Below are 14,286 nucleotides of genomic sequence, written 5' to 3' on the forward strand. Positions count from 1 at the left end.
AGAAGGCCCGTTCTCATGTTGCCAACTTTTACACCTCTTTTGGAGATGGCGCAAGGAGAAGGACCTCAGATGATGAATGCTGGTTGTGCCTATGCACAACTCACAGACTTAACGTATAGAATAAGAACAAGAAGACCATATGTTTAAAGAAGATTGAAAAACATTTATTGAATATTTGGGAAATAATTGTGTACAGCTGAAAACACTGGCAGCGTTAAGATAAATTCAACAGTGTAAACAAGTTTTGATGGGTGCAATAATGGAATACCGAACGGTATAGTTTTTGTAAAATATGCAGGGATTTATGATATGTTAAAATGAACCATTGAAAGAGAAGGAGGGAAGTCACTGATATCTTAAGGATGTAAAATGAGTATTTTAAAGAGAAAACTTAATAAAATTATATACAGATGATGAATGCTGGGTCCAGGCTGGTTCATGTGTAGCCTTAGGGTAGCAAATTCCTTCGTTTTACTATATGAAGAAGTCCTTCCTTTTGTCTGCCCTGACTCTTCCAACATTTGGATTTAAATATTCTAACCTGTGTTCGTAGGGGAGTCGCTCCAGCCCCCTGGTCATCTGGGTTGCCCTTTTCTTCACCTTCTCCAGATCGGCAATATCCTTGAACGAGTTTTCCGGGAGCTCACCTTTCAGGTGATGTTAGCATCAGAGGCTATTGGCCATGACAGCTAAGCCCTGCAGATATAGCACTACTGTTGGCTGGCTTTAAAAGAGGATTATCCAAATTCATGCAGGGAAAGGTTGTCCATGGCTACTTCTACCTCCACTGTGGGAGCAACAGTGCCTCTGAATGCCAAGTTGCTGGGAATCACAACTGGGGAGGCTGCTTTTGGGCTCAGGTCCTGTTTTCAAGCACAGGGGTGTCTGTGGTCCAAAAAGAGAAGAATCAGAAGGCGGGAATGACTGGATGCATCATTTAACAAGTGTACAAAAGAGGGGGGGGGGGAGAAAGAGAGTACAGTGGTACTTCAGGTTACATACGCTTCAGGTTACATACGCTTCAGGTTACAGACTCCACTAACCCAGAAATAGTGCTTCAGGTTAAGAACTTTGCTTCAGGACGAGAACAGAAATTGTGCTCCGGTGGCGCGGCAGCAGGAGGCCCCATTAGCTAAAGCGGTGCTTCAGGTTAAGAACAGTTTCAGGTTAAGCACAGACCTCCGGAACGAATTAAGTACTTAACCCGAGGTACCACCGTATATGGAAGAGGCAAGAGAGTTGATGCGGCAACGCTTAAGGATAATATTTTCCATATCAACAGAACCAAGGTCTGCCCCCCCCCCAATTGCAGCCAAGAAAAATAAATATCAATTCAACACAAACACACATAGGTCAATCACGAAGTAGGATTGTCAAAGTGAAGGGGGATGTTGCTGGCATTGACTGGCCTTTAACAGCTGCTGGAATTCAGATATAAAGAAAGTCCACCTGGGTTGGTCCCAAGGTTTTCTCTTTAGCCATGCGGACTAGTAACTTCGGACGACCCTTTCCGAGGCACATTTCCCCAAATCCAGCAGAGGGCAGATTGCGTCTGTGCTGATATGTCTGAAACCTCCCCCCACTCCACAAATTCCAGAAGATCCTCGACGAGAAGTGTCACGACCCATTTCACCCGCACCCCAATTTCCTGCACCCACAATCCACTTCAGTTCCCCAAATGTCAAAGTAGCATGTCCGGTATTTTTAAGAGGCTTTTTTCTTCATCCCCCCCCCCCCGCGTCCGCCGCATTCACAAGTGAGACGCAAACGTGTAGAAGAAATCCCTTGCGTGGCTTCAGGAACACCCGCCCCCTAGAAGCGGAGAGAAAGAAGGACTTAACCAACAACAGCATCCAGTCATATATATATATATCAAAGCAACCAGATTAACCCTGATCCTTAAACCCCGACGCTTCTTCCTTTGAACCTTTTGGCAGCCGCTCAAAGCGGTCGCTGCAGCTCGGGCTTGACCTAGAAAACAAGACAGAAATGGGTGAAAGGAAGAGCGGCGGAACCCGAGGCGCTTTAGGACCCGGCGGAGCCGCAGCAGCTTCGCCAAAGCAGGCAGAGCAAGCAGGCAGGCAGGCTGCACACACAGAGCGAAGCGCGGAAGCGCCGGGGAGACCCTGCCCGCTCTCCAGGCAGGCGAGGAGAAGATCCACACACAGACATTCATTACAGAGAGGCGCAGAACAAAAGGGAGCAGCCACAGGGCGGGCTCGCGTCCATCCATCCAGGCGGGGAAGGAGCGCGCGGCTGGGCTGGGTGGAAAGCGCTGCTTCTTCCTCGCCACGATGCCTGCCTGCTCCGCGGGCTGCAAGCGGCGCTGGCGACCATGGGGCTGCAGCTGAAGGGAGCGGGCTGTCGCTGCTGCAGCCGCCGCCGCCGTCTCCGCCGGTGCTCGCCGCCCGTGCTGCAGAGCCGCTCCCGTCTCGCCCGAGCAGCAGCAGCAGCCGCCGCCGCCGGTGGCCAGCAGCAGCAGCAAGGGGCTGCGGCGCAGCAGTAAGGCGGCCGCGGCGGGCGGCGAGCCCCCTCGGGCGCCTGCCTTGAGCACGCCGCCCTCCCAGGGCCCGGCGCGATTCGGAGGGAGGAGCGAGCGAGCGGCAGCCCGCGACACAGCCGCCGCGTCTGCGAGGACATGAGGGCAAGTGCCCGCGCCCAGGCAGGTGGGTCCGGCTCTGGATTCTTGGGGGAAAGAAGCAGGATTGGGGTATCGCGGGAATGTGATGTATTGGGGGGGGGGGTCGGAGCTCTGGACCCCCCCCACGCTTGGAAGCGACTGCGGAGGGGGTCTTGGTTTTGGGGGGTTGCATGTGTGTGGGGGGATCAAGACAGGTGAGATGGAAAGGGGGTTTGTTGTTGGGGGAGAACTGGAGTGGGGTGGGTCTCCCTCTTGCATAGATGCAAGGGGAGGGGGGTAGTTTGGGGAGGGGGCGCGTGCGATTGGGTTGGGGGGGTTAGGAACGTGCGCGAGGAGGAAGACGTCTCTTGGTCTACCTCCCCCTCCCCCCTCGGGTTGGGAGAGGTGACTCGGGTGCTGGAGGGGGGAGGGGCGCGGTGGGGAGGGGAGGGGAGCGCGCCAGCCAGGCGAGGTTTCGCTTGGGCGCCTTTAACACAAAGCGCCGCTGAGAACAATGAAGCCCCCCCCCCGCGACACCCCGTGCGCCGCGCCTCCTCCCATTGCTACTTTCCACCTGCAGCGGCAGGAAAGGCGATGCCAGGATCATCCCCGCTGCAACCCAGGCAGGGATGGCGAGAGCAGGCGGGCAAGGTGCGGGTGTGGGGAGGTGGCGATTCTTCTAGCGCAAGGTCAGCGTGTACTTTGTGAACACCCCGCCAGCACCACCGCAAGTGCAAAAGTGTGTGCGTGTGCATGTATGGGGAGAGGTTGGATCTCTCCGGGGAAAGCACACACACACCCCTATCTGAATATGGGGCTGGGGCTCTGTGAAGGAGGGGCTCAGCTTATATAGTCTGCGTTGCTTGGAAAACACCCCCTTCCCTCCCGTCTCTACACACTATATTGAGCGTCTGTAATGCAGGGCAACAACGACAACCCCCTTCTCGTTTGCGCTCTCTCTCTCTCTCTCTCTCTCTCTCTCTCTCTCACACACACACACACACACACACACACACCCCAGCTCGGGGATCTGCAGAAGGTAAGCCCCGTAACCAGCATTTCCCCGCGCGCGCGCACCCGCACACACGCATGCATTCATGCACATGGCTTTGTCTGGCGTGCACCTTCTTCCTCTCTCCCCCCACCCCGTAAGGGGGGAGGGAAGAGAGAGATGGCAAGGCAATGTGGGTGGTGGGGAGGGAACCGAGGCTTTCTTTTTCTCAATGGGCTCTTGAGAAGCCTCGCTGCTGTGTTCTGCCCATTCCAATCCCACCTGTTTGGGGTCGTTGCTGAAGCAGACAGGGAGTGGCCAGTGTGTTGTAGGATGGATGTACTGTGTGTGTGTGTGTGAGAGAGAGAGAGAGAAAGAGAGATTATGGTACTGTAGCATCCTTTTCACCAGATCTCTCTCCCTTTCTGAATATGCAGAAGGGCCTGTAAGGAGAGGTGGTACTAATTTAAGATGTAAAATATTCCCCTTGGTTACTCCCTGCCTTTACTGTGGAGTGTTTGTTTGTTCATAGGAAGGTGCCATACACAGAGTCGGACCACTGGTCTTGTTGGCTCAGTATTTCCAGAATTTCAGACAAGGGGCTCACCTCCCTACCTACCTGGAGGTGCTGAGGACTGAACCTGGGACCATTGCAGGGGAAGAAGATGCTCTATTCTGCTGGGCTGCACTCTCCCCCAAAACCAGTGCTTTATTGCATTTATTGCATTGGCTTTCTAACCCTTTCCTGGGAAATAGCTCTGGAAGGTAGTCCGTCCATCATGTTCAGCCTTCTGTAATACACAGACGGCCATTGGATGTGTCCTGGGTTTTCATTGGCCTCCAGCAACCAGGCGCCCTCCAGATATTTTGGACTACAACTCCCAACATGCACTGGCTGGGGCTTGATGGGAGTTGTAGTCCAAAACCTCTGGAGGGTCCCTGCTTGCTGAAGGTTGCCCTCCATGAACTTGGTGTGCATCCTTAAACATGCCCCAGAATCCTCTGCAACACAATAACATTCATTCGCAGACGGGTCCAAGAGAAAAGACTGTGGATCTCTCAAGGTAGAAAGTTTTGGGCGGCAAAGCCCAACATGTTGCTTTATTGGAGAGATTCATTTGCCGGTGACTGAAAGGGCAGTGGCAGCTCCAGTGGTGCTGCTGGTGATGACCAGGCTGATAAGATGCAATCCTGTCCTGCAGTTTTTCTTCTTGGTCTTGTCTGCATGGACAAGTTTAGCTTGGATCAGGTGGAGGGGTAAGATCTGGGGGACCCCCCCCCCCGACCCACTGCCCATATTTTCAACCCATTCCTGACGGCTTGGAACACAGCATAGTGTCAGACAGAGCCATCTCTTTCTCAGTTCCCGGCAGCGGAGAGACACTCTTAGCAGTGCTGCTTGTTCCTCTTATGTCCACTAAGACCAGGGCCCTTAGTGTGGTGGCCCCTGCCTTTTGGAATGTGCTCCTGATTGACAGCAGGTGGGCACTAAAGTATTGGCATTTAGGTGCCTGCTTAAAACTCATCTGTTCACCCAGGCTTTCCCTGAGGAGTGATCCAGCTTTGTATGAACTTGTGGTGCATTTTGCATTTCTTTTATTAGTGTCATTTTATTGTTGATCTTCTGTTGTTCACCACCGTGATCCATTTTTAAAAACCTTGGCGGTATGGAAATTTTTGCAAATAAATGATAATAATAATACAGTTGAGAAGGGTAGCTCTGTTCCTTTGAGGGAGCAAAACCAAGAGAGTACCTTGTGGTACCTTAAGGACAATATGGCACAAGACTAGAATCCAGCATCCAGTTGCATCTCACAATGTGGACTTCACTCCCCAAAATATTCTGCTGTAATAAAATCTGCCTCCACCGCGGGATGAGGGTCATAACCCAACCCATTCAGGTCCTCAGTAACCGTATCAATTTACCTGAAGCGTAGATTTGATAGGTTTTGAGGACACAATTGGGGCCTGTCCCTAGTACTGAGGTCTGCAGTTCCTTCTCTACTTCAGTTCCATCATGCACTATTATTGTTAATTCTTCCCTTGGTTATTTGAACTCAGCCGGGAGGGAGGTAGGCAGTTGTGTAGAGTTTTTCTTCCCAGATACATTCAATGTCTGATGATGTTTGGCAAATCCAAAAAAAAAAAATAAAAAAAAAATGAAGGGGACTACCTCCCAGAGTTCTTTGCTCTCCTGCCTCCATCATGTGACAGGGGTTGCAAGGTGCTGCAAGATTTTGTGTGTTGTTTTAACACAGTAGCAAAGCTCCAAGGCTCTTCTCCCCATTTCTAGGAGCTGCCAGGATCTTGGATTTGACTTCTCTTCCACTGTTTTCTTTGTGTGATAAATGGCTGTCGACTGCTTTCTGGTTCCAAAGAGAGAGGTGAATTCCCAGAAATGATGGGATCCGTATACATTAGCTGTATGTTGTATCATTTGGTCACTTCCAGACAACCTTTTTGGTTGAGGATTCCTTCTGATTGGTTCGCATAAAGTTTCCAGGGTGATGTCAGCTATTTACGGAGTCTTTATTTTGATTTGTTTGCAGGGAGGTTACACAGTGTTGCATCAAGCAAGTGTTATCCCACATTTCCAGCGTATGTCCCTACCACTTTCCTTATTGCAAAAAGACCAGTTGCGTGCACAGGGGATGGGGAAGGGCAGTTTGTTGTGCAAGAGCTCCAAATCGGCTTGAATTCCACATTTCCCGGAAGGTGATTGCATCTCACCCCCAAAATAGCAATGGTCAGAAGCACCATTTATCTATTTTTCCTCTGTGATCAGTGTTGTTGTTGTTGTTGTCGTTAGAGGGTTGGGCTAGCAACAGGGAGACCCGGGTTCAAATCCCCACCCAGCCATGAAACTCACCGGGTGACAATGGGTCTGTCACTGCCTCTCAGCTTAATTTACCTCACAGGACTGTTGTTGGGATTAAACGAAAAGGGTGGGGAAACAACCATGTACACTACCTTGAGCTCCTTGGTGGAATGCAAATGCAATCAGTAAAATAAATATATAAATAGCATAACGTCTTGGCCTATTGCAAGTTCCACCATTGATTATATTGATGTTGGTTAAGAGAAGTGGGTTTTTATAGCCTCACTGTTTACTAAAAGAAACTCTCTTTCCTAGACTTTGTCCGTCCAGCCATGTGTTGTCTACGCAGGCAGGCAGCCTCTCTAAATTCTCAGGCTGAGCTCTATCCCATCACCAGTTGTCTACCTTTGCAGCTGGAGATAGTGGGGATTGAGCCTGGCGCCTTCTGCTTCACCCCTTCCTACTTTGAAGCTGGCAAAGTTATGAACCTAAGAAGACCCTGGCTGCTGGATCTGGCCCAAGGCCCACCTTGTCCATCATCATCTTCTCAACAGTGGTCAACCAGAAGCCTCAATGGGAAGCCGGCCAGCAGAACCTGGTTGCAACAGCACTCTCCTCTCTTGTGATGTGCAGCAACTGGGATGCTGCCTCTAATCGTGGAAAGAGAACATCGTTTTCATGGCTTTTAGCCATTATCCTGAATAAATTTTATCTGATCCTCTTTTAAAGCCATTCAAGTTGGTAGTCATCACTAGTCTGCATCTAGTGGGAGCAAAGGCATGCTTTTAATGGTGCATTGCATGGTGAAGTCTATCCTTTTGTCTGTGCTAAATTTTCAGCTTCTTTGGATAACCCAGGTGGGTTCCAGTATTATGAGAGAGGAAGGAAACCTTCCCTCTGTCCACACCCATTTTATACACCTCTAGGTTGGCAGGGATGCGGGTGGCGCTGTGGGTTAAACCACAGAGCCTAGGACTTGCCGATCAGAAGGTCGGCGGTTCGAATCCCCGTGACGGGGTGAGCTCCTGTTGCTTGGTCCCTGCTCCTGCCAACCTAGCAGTTCGAAAGCACGTCAAAGTGCAAGTAGATAAATAGGTACCGCACCGGCGGGAAGGTAAATGGCGTTTCCGTGTGCTGCTCTGGTTCACCAGAAGCGGCTTAGTCATGCTGGCCACATGACCTGGAAGCTGTACACCGGCTCCCTCAGCCAATAAAGCGAGATGAGTGCCACAACCCCAGAGTCAGCCACGACTGGACCTAATGGTCAGGGGTCCCTTTACCTTTACCTTAGGTTGGCATAGTCCTGGCTTGTGCCAGTTTTCTTTGGCTCCTCTGCAAGTCGTGGAGACATTGTGCCGCACTCGTTTGTAGACTGAGGTTAGGTGACCGCAAAAAACACAACAAGAGCCAAGGGTTATAGGCCACTGCACTATTCGAACTCAAGGCGCACTCTGGGGTGTCCTGCAGTCTTTCCAAGAACACCCATTTCACAACAATGACCTGCTTGCGTGGCTGTGTGTATATGCTTTTTTTAAAAAGGGAGTTTGGGGTATTAATTGCAATTGCCAGATACCCAACATGGCTCTGAAGTCAGGCCCAACACCAGCAGTTACCCAGGGCGGGCATTAGGGTCACCCTGTCGTTTGCCACCCCACTGCCCACCCACCCTCCTGATTCTTTTTAGCAGTGCTGCTGCTTTTGAATTGGAGTTTTATTGTTTTCATAGTTCTGTAGTCAAGGGGGATCTCTACCCCCACCCGGGGGGTGATTTCAGCATGGTACCAGAACCCCCAAAGGCTGGCACCAGCCGCATCTGAAGTGAAAGAGGATATAGGGCAACACAGAAGCCTCAGGCCCCAAAGATTTAACTGAACAGGTGCCCAGATCTAGGTGCCTCAGAGTCTACTTTGCTGCTCTGCCTGACCCGGCTCCTTCATGGCATGGGCGCAGAGCCGTAGCTAGGTGATCTTGCGCCCCTGGCAGAACCATCCAGATTGTGCCCCCTAAAAAAAGGTAAAGGGACCCCTGACCATTAGGTTTAGTCGTGGCCAACTTTGGGGTTTAACCCACAGCACTACCCGCGTCCCATTGTGCCCCCTAGCCATGGACAAATTAGCTTTTCTTTTCGCCTCTCCTCCAACCCCTCTCCCTCCACCCATTCAATTCACCCTCTATTGAAAACATTTTCTTATGAGGCAATAATCGATACAGTGGTACCTCGGGTTAAGAACTTAATTCGTTCTGGAGATCTGTTCCTAACCTCAAACTGTTCTTAACCTGAAGCACCACTTTAGCTAATGGGGCCTCCCGCTGCCGCTACACAATTTCTGTTTTCATCCTGAAGCAAAGTTCTTAACCCGAGGTAATATTTCTGGGTTAGCGGAGTCTGTAACCTGAAGCGTATGTAACCTGAAGCATATGTAACCCAAGGTACCACTGTATTTTAAATTATAGACATATTTTTAGTGGATTTTGTGTCCCCTCCCCATCTGTGCCCCTGGCAGGGGCCCACCTCACCAACCCCAAGCTACGGCCCTGCAAAGGGGTGTGTGTGGCTGTATCTGCCATGGAGGGATGAGCCAGGATCAGACATATCTAGTGGCAACTTCACATGCTGGGGCCCAGAAGTCTTCCAACTAGAAGTGTCATGCATAATTAATCCACAAGGCCCAATTTAATTTTTACATGCCCAGAAGACACCTGGGTAAATTAATTTGCTTTGCCAGGATTAATGATGGGTGGAACCATTGGTACTTCAGATATATAGCATCCATAAAGAGGCTTCACTTATTGTATCTTGGTAACCTTTACAATGCTCTTTTAACGTAGTCTAGCACAATCTCCAGTTGACACGTTATATTTGGTTAATTTATTGTCCGCCTTTCATTCAAGGCAGAACTCAAGGTTCTGGTTCAATGGTGGTCTCCCATGGACTCAGACCTGGGTAACTTCAGCAGAATTATTACCTCTAGTGCTGATAGACCAGAGATAGTCCAGATATTGCTGGACTCAAAATCCCATCAACCCTAGCCAGCATCGCTAATGGTCAAGGGATGATGGGTGTTCACAGCTGAGTTGAAATTTGATCCAGCGGGTTATAGGTTCTTAGATAACGCTCTCACCCACTTTGCTAAACCAGCCATGTCAGTCAGGGGTGGGGGACCTTTATCAGCCAGAGGGCCACATTCCCTTCTGGGCAAACTTCCAGGGGCCACATGCCAGGGGAGGGAAGGGCCAGAGGCAAAAGTGGGTGGAGCAACGAATGTGAATATTAGCTGTGTACAGTAGGCTGGTGTTTAAACCCACCCCTGTCCTCCAAGCAAACTAGAGGCATGTTAATACACCCTCTAGCCAGGAAAAAACTCCTAAGGAGGGTGTGAAGCAGAGCCAGTGAAGGGTGTAGCCTGGGGAGAATCCCAAGGGCCAGATAGAGAGACTGGGGGCCGCATTTGACTTGCAGACCTGAGGTTCCCCCACTCTGGCACCATTGTGTATGAATGTCTGCAGCAGTAGTGACCACTCTTCTGTACCTAGCCCAGTTTCATTAAACACACACACACAACCACACACAATGCAAAATGTGTGAATGTTGTTGATGTGGTTTGTAAACCAGGAAGCAGCTATTTTTAACTCAAATTCTATTCCTTAGAAATGTGACTATTTAATTTGAAAGATCTGGTTGGAAGCAGGGCTTCTGGTTATCAGCTGGTCTCTTAAATATAGGCATTAGCTGTTGCCAATCACTTTTGGGTGTTTGTGGTCACAGGAAATTAGAGCATCCACGCTTTCTGCCAGAGAAACAGCATCTTCTGCACTAAAATAAATAAATAAAAGGTACCGTTTTTGAACAGCGTGAAAACTTGGAGAATTTAATACATGGGCGATCTGCGTTGGGATGATGCTATTGTAGAGAAACAAGGAATTCAAAAAGCAATTTGCCACACAATTTAATGCACGCCTACTAGACGCCATTGAGTTCAAGGGGATTTATCCCCCGATAAGTGTGTATTGTTATTATTAGTTTAGTATTTATTAAACATAGTTGCTTTATTAACAAAGCCACTCAAAGCGACTTACAACATTGTATTGGCTTTTCAAAAACCTTAATTGTGTTTGTAAAGCACACTAAGTGGATTGAATGTAAGAAGAGGTCTTACATTCTGGGTCAGAACAAAGATCCATCTTGGCCAAGCCTGGGGAACCTGTGACCTTGTAGATGTTATGGGACTCCAAATTGCAGGAGTACCAGCCTGCATGGCCTATCCTCAGGGATGATGGGAGTTCAGCTCTAGCCGGTTATCAAGCAGATGCCAACCAAAGGAGTTAGAATAATAAAAAAAGGTTCCATTCTGAACAGGAAGTCTTTATATAGCCCTTCTTGTCGGTGAGATAGCCAGCCTGGGGAGGCAGAGTCACTTCAGTGCCTTGGAAACCCATTTCCTTGGAGATGCCCCAACCTGGAGCCCTGGTGTCTCACTTTGTGGGCAGCCCTGCACACAGCTGGAAGCCCTTTGCTCTAGTCCAGGCAGCTCCTGGTAGCCTTTCAGGACTGTTTGTTCTCTCTAGTTGTCTGACGCGTCATAAAACAAGTTCTCTAGGTGTTGTGCAAAATCAGGTTCTAAGAAGGATGCGAAAAAATCTTAAAACGATAAATCTTAAAACAAAACCCAACCCAGCATAAAATCCAGAAACACCAAAGATCAGCACACTAAGTTACAACACAGATCACAGAACCGGGCAAATACAGCCCAAAGTTGCATTTTCTCGAAGGAAAACCGATGCAAATTCTAGGAGTCCTTTGTCTCCTCTCCCTCAATGTCAGCTGTTGTGCAAGAGTTCTGAGCAAGAGTGATCATGCACACACCTATAAGGTACAATAGTATCATTTCCTGGGCAAAAGAAGCAGCTCTGCTTTGGCTTTGCAGTCTCCATTAGAAAAGTTAATTGCCCTCCAGAGCTCTTGGGACTTCAGGGCTCTGATTTCTGCCATTACCTGTCATTGCTTCTTTCAGCTCAGTTCTGTCCAAAGTGAACTCAGCTATGGAGTCATGGTGAAGATGGGGATATACATTTATTTCCATCTGGAATCTAGCCCGTACCAAGAGCTCAGGGTGGTTTGAGAAGGAAAGAGCGAAATTCACTGCAGAAGCTGAGCCTGCACTCGGATGTGGAGAAATTGCCTTAGTTTTGCTGGTTATAATGCTTCTGCTTTTGCCCCATTTCCTAATGCTTCTTCACACTGCAGCAGCCTTTTGACCGATATAGTGGCATGTTGTGCCAAACTTAATTCGCACCAGTGGGCATGGTGTGACACAACAATGAATGTCATTGGACAACACTGATGCTTTCTGCGCTGATACCAACACACACTTTCTGCACATGCCTTCTTCTGTTCCCCCATGATCCCCTCCCCCATGAAAACAGCAGGAAGGAACTGTACGTTGATATATTGCCCCAAATTTTGTCACTTTGCTCCCATGATTTTCCTGGTCAGGGGTGCTATAAGTGGATTTATTGTGGAATCAAATAATATGGAAATGAGCATTAACATGAACTATATACCATTAGCTTTCCAGAAGTGGCTTTTGTTTTGTAAAATCTCGAATACCTCAGGTTACATATGCTTCAGATTACATACGCTTCAGGTTACAGATTCCGCTAACCCAGAAATAGTGCTTCAGGTTAAGAACTTTGCTTTAGGATGAGAACAGAAATCATGCAGCGGCGGCACAGTGGCAGCAGGAGGCCCCATTAGCTAAAGTGGTGCTTCAGGTTAAGAACAGTTTCAGGTTAAGAACGGACCTCCGGAACGAATTAAGTACTTAACCCGAGGTACCACTGTATAATGTGGAAATCAACAGTTAGAGAAATGTTGCGGTATGAACTGCTGTGTGAATGCAGCCTGAACGGAATACAGAATCCCTGTTGGTGGAGCAGACTTGACCTTGGGTACAATCACACTGAGGCTCTGGGTTTAGGAAAATAAGAAGGCTAATATTAATTATTGGAAATACATATTTAATAGGAAAGATCTGTAAATCTATATGGCTAAGGGGGGAATGCAATAAGCCATGCTTGCTCTTGCATCTCAAGAGACGAGAGCATCTGTGATTTTGTGAGGGAGGCATAGAGAAAGAGGAGGAAGGCGAATAGGAAGTGAGGTCAGCAACCCTAGCAATACAGTGGTACCTCGGGTTAAGAACTTAATTCGTTCTGGAGGTCCGTTCTTAACCTGAAACTGTTGTTAACCTGAAGCACCACTTTAGCTAATGGGGCCTCCCGCTGCCACTGCACCGCCGCGCCGCGATTTCTGTTCTCATCCTGAAGCAAAGTTCTTAACCCAAGGTACTATTTCTGGGATAGCAGAGTCTGTAACCTGAAGCATCTGTAACCTGAGGTACCACTGTATCAATCTAACACTGAAGGAAGATCAGCAGGTCAACATGAGAAGGACAGTCTAGGACAGTGTTTCCCAACCACTGTTCCGCGGCACACTAGTGTGCCGTGAGATGTTGCCTGGTGTGCCGCGAGATGTTGCCTGGAGGGAGGCGGGCGAGTCGGGCGGCGAGAGGCGGGGCGGCGACGGCGAGGAGAGGCCGCCCAGCGCGGGGCTCTCGCCGTCTGCCTGCCTGGCTGCCTGCGAGCTCGGCGGGCAGCGCCTCCGTCCGCAGCGCCCGCCTCGCGGCTCTCATTCCCTGCCCCTGCCAAAGCTCACCCAGCCAAGCCGTGCTCTCCTTCCTGCCTCGCTTTGCTGCCTCCCCCCCCCCAAAGCTTGGAGGTTCCCCGGCAAGGGGGAGGGGGAAAAATTGAAACTTACATTTTCGTGCGTCCCTCCCGGCGTGACGCTGCGCGCTGACGTCACGGGGCTGTAATGGTGGTGTGCCTCGAGATTTTTTTCATCAAACAAGTGTGCCGTTGCCCAAAAAAGGTTGGGAAACACTGGTCTAGGAAGCTCGGAGGTTCCTCTCTCTCCCCTTTCTCATGTAGATGCATCAGCCCATGGTGCAAGCTGAGTTGCACCCTGATACTTCCAACACAGAACAACTTAAAAATTAGGTCTGTAATGTTGCATTAGTTGGGTGGACATGGGCTGGTCCAGCCCAAGTTTGGTTTGGAGATATAGAACCATCAGAAAAGGAAAGCAGGAGGGGCTTTGAGGATGTCTATCAATGTTCTGGGCTGACGAAACGTAGGTCAGTTATTCACCAACTTGGATAACTTTAAAAGAGAATCGGACAAATTCTTGGAGGATAAGACTGTGATTGGCTACTAGCTGGAATGGCTATGTTCTACCTCCATGGCTGGAAGCAGCAATGCTTCTGGATTCCAGTTGCTGGAAGCCACAGGGAGGCTGGAGGACTCCTGTGCTTGGGTCCTGCTTGAGGGTTTCCTGCAGACATCTGGGTGACCCTTGTGAGAACAGGATAGCATCTAGATCAAGGGAAGTGATAGTGCCACTGTATTCTGCTCTGGTCAGACCTCACCTGGAGTACTGTGTCCAGTTCTGGGCACCACAATTCAAGAAGGACACTGACAAACTGGAACGTGTCCAGAGGAGGGCAACCAAAATGGTCAAAGGCCTGGAAACGATGCCTTATGAGGAACGGCTAAGGGAGCTGGGCATGTTTAGCCTGGAGAAGAGGAGGTTAAGGGGTGATATGATAGCCATGTTCAAACATATAAAAGGATGTCACATAGAGGAGGGAGAAAGGTTGTTTTCTGCTGCTCCAGAGAAGCGGACACGGAGCAATGGAGCCAAACTACAAGAAAGAAGATTCCACCTAAACATTAGGAAGAACTTCCTGACAGTAAGAGCTGTTCGACAGTGGAATTTGCTGCCAAGGAGTGTGGTGGAGT

General features: G+C 49.5%; 1 protein-coding gene across 3 annotated transcripts in view; it reads left to right on the forward strand.

Moving 5' to 3' along the window:
* Positions 1-14,286, forward strand: part of SBK1 (SH3 domain binding kinase 1) — a 75,753-nt gene that overhangs the window by 31,394 nt on the left and 30,073 nt on the right. Inside the window, exon 1 of one of the 3 annotated variants that reach the window (XM_081169911.1) lies at positions 2,515-2,666. The exons of 1 other annotated variant lie outside the window; for it this stretch is intronic. The gene's annotated coding sequence lies outside the window, so the exon portion shown is untranslated. Of the gene's footprint in view, positions 1-2,514; positions 2,667-3,637; positions 3,660-14,286 lie in introns of those variants that run through there. One more of the 3 variants, XM_081169912.1, reaches the window with a different exon arrangement.

The sequence above is a fragment of the Podarcis bocagei genome (assembly GCF_964188305.1).
Source record: "Podarcis bocagei genome assembly, chromosome: 14".
Taxonomy (NCBI): Eukaryota; Metazoa; Chordata; class Lepidosauria; order Squamata; family Lacertidae; genus Podarcis; species Podarcis bocagei.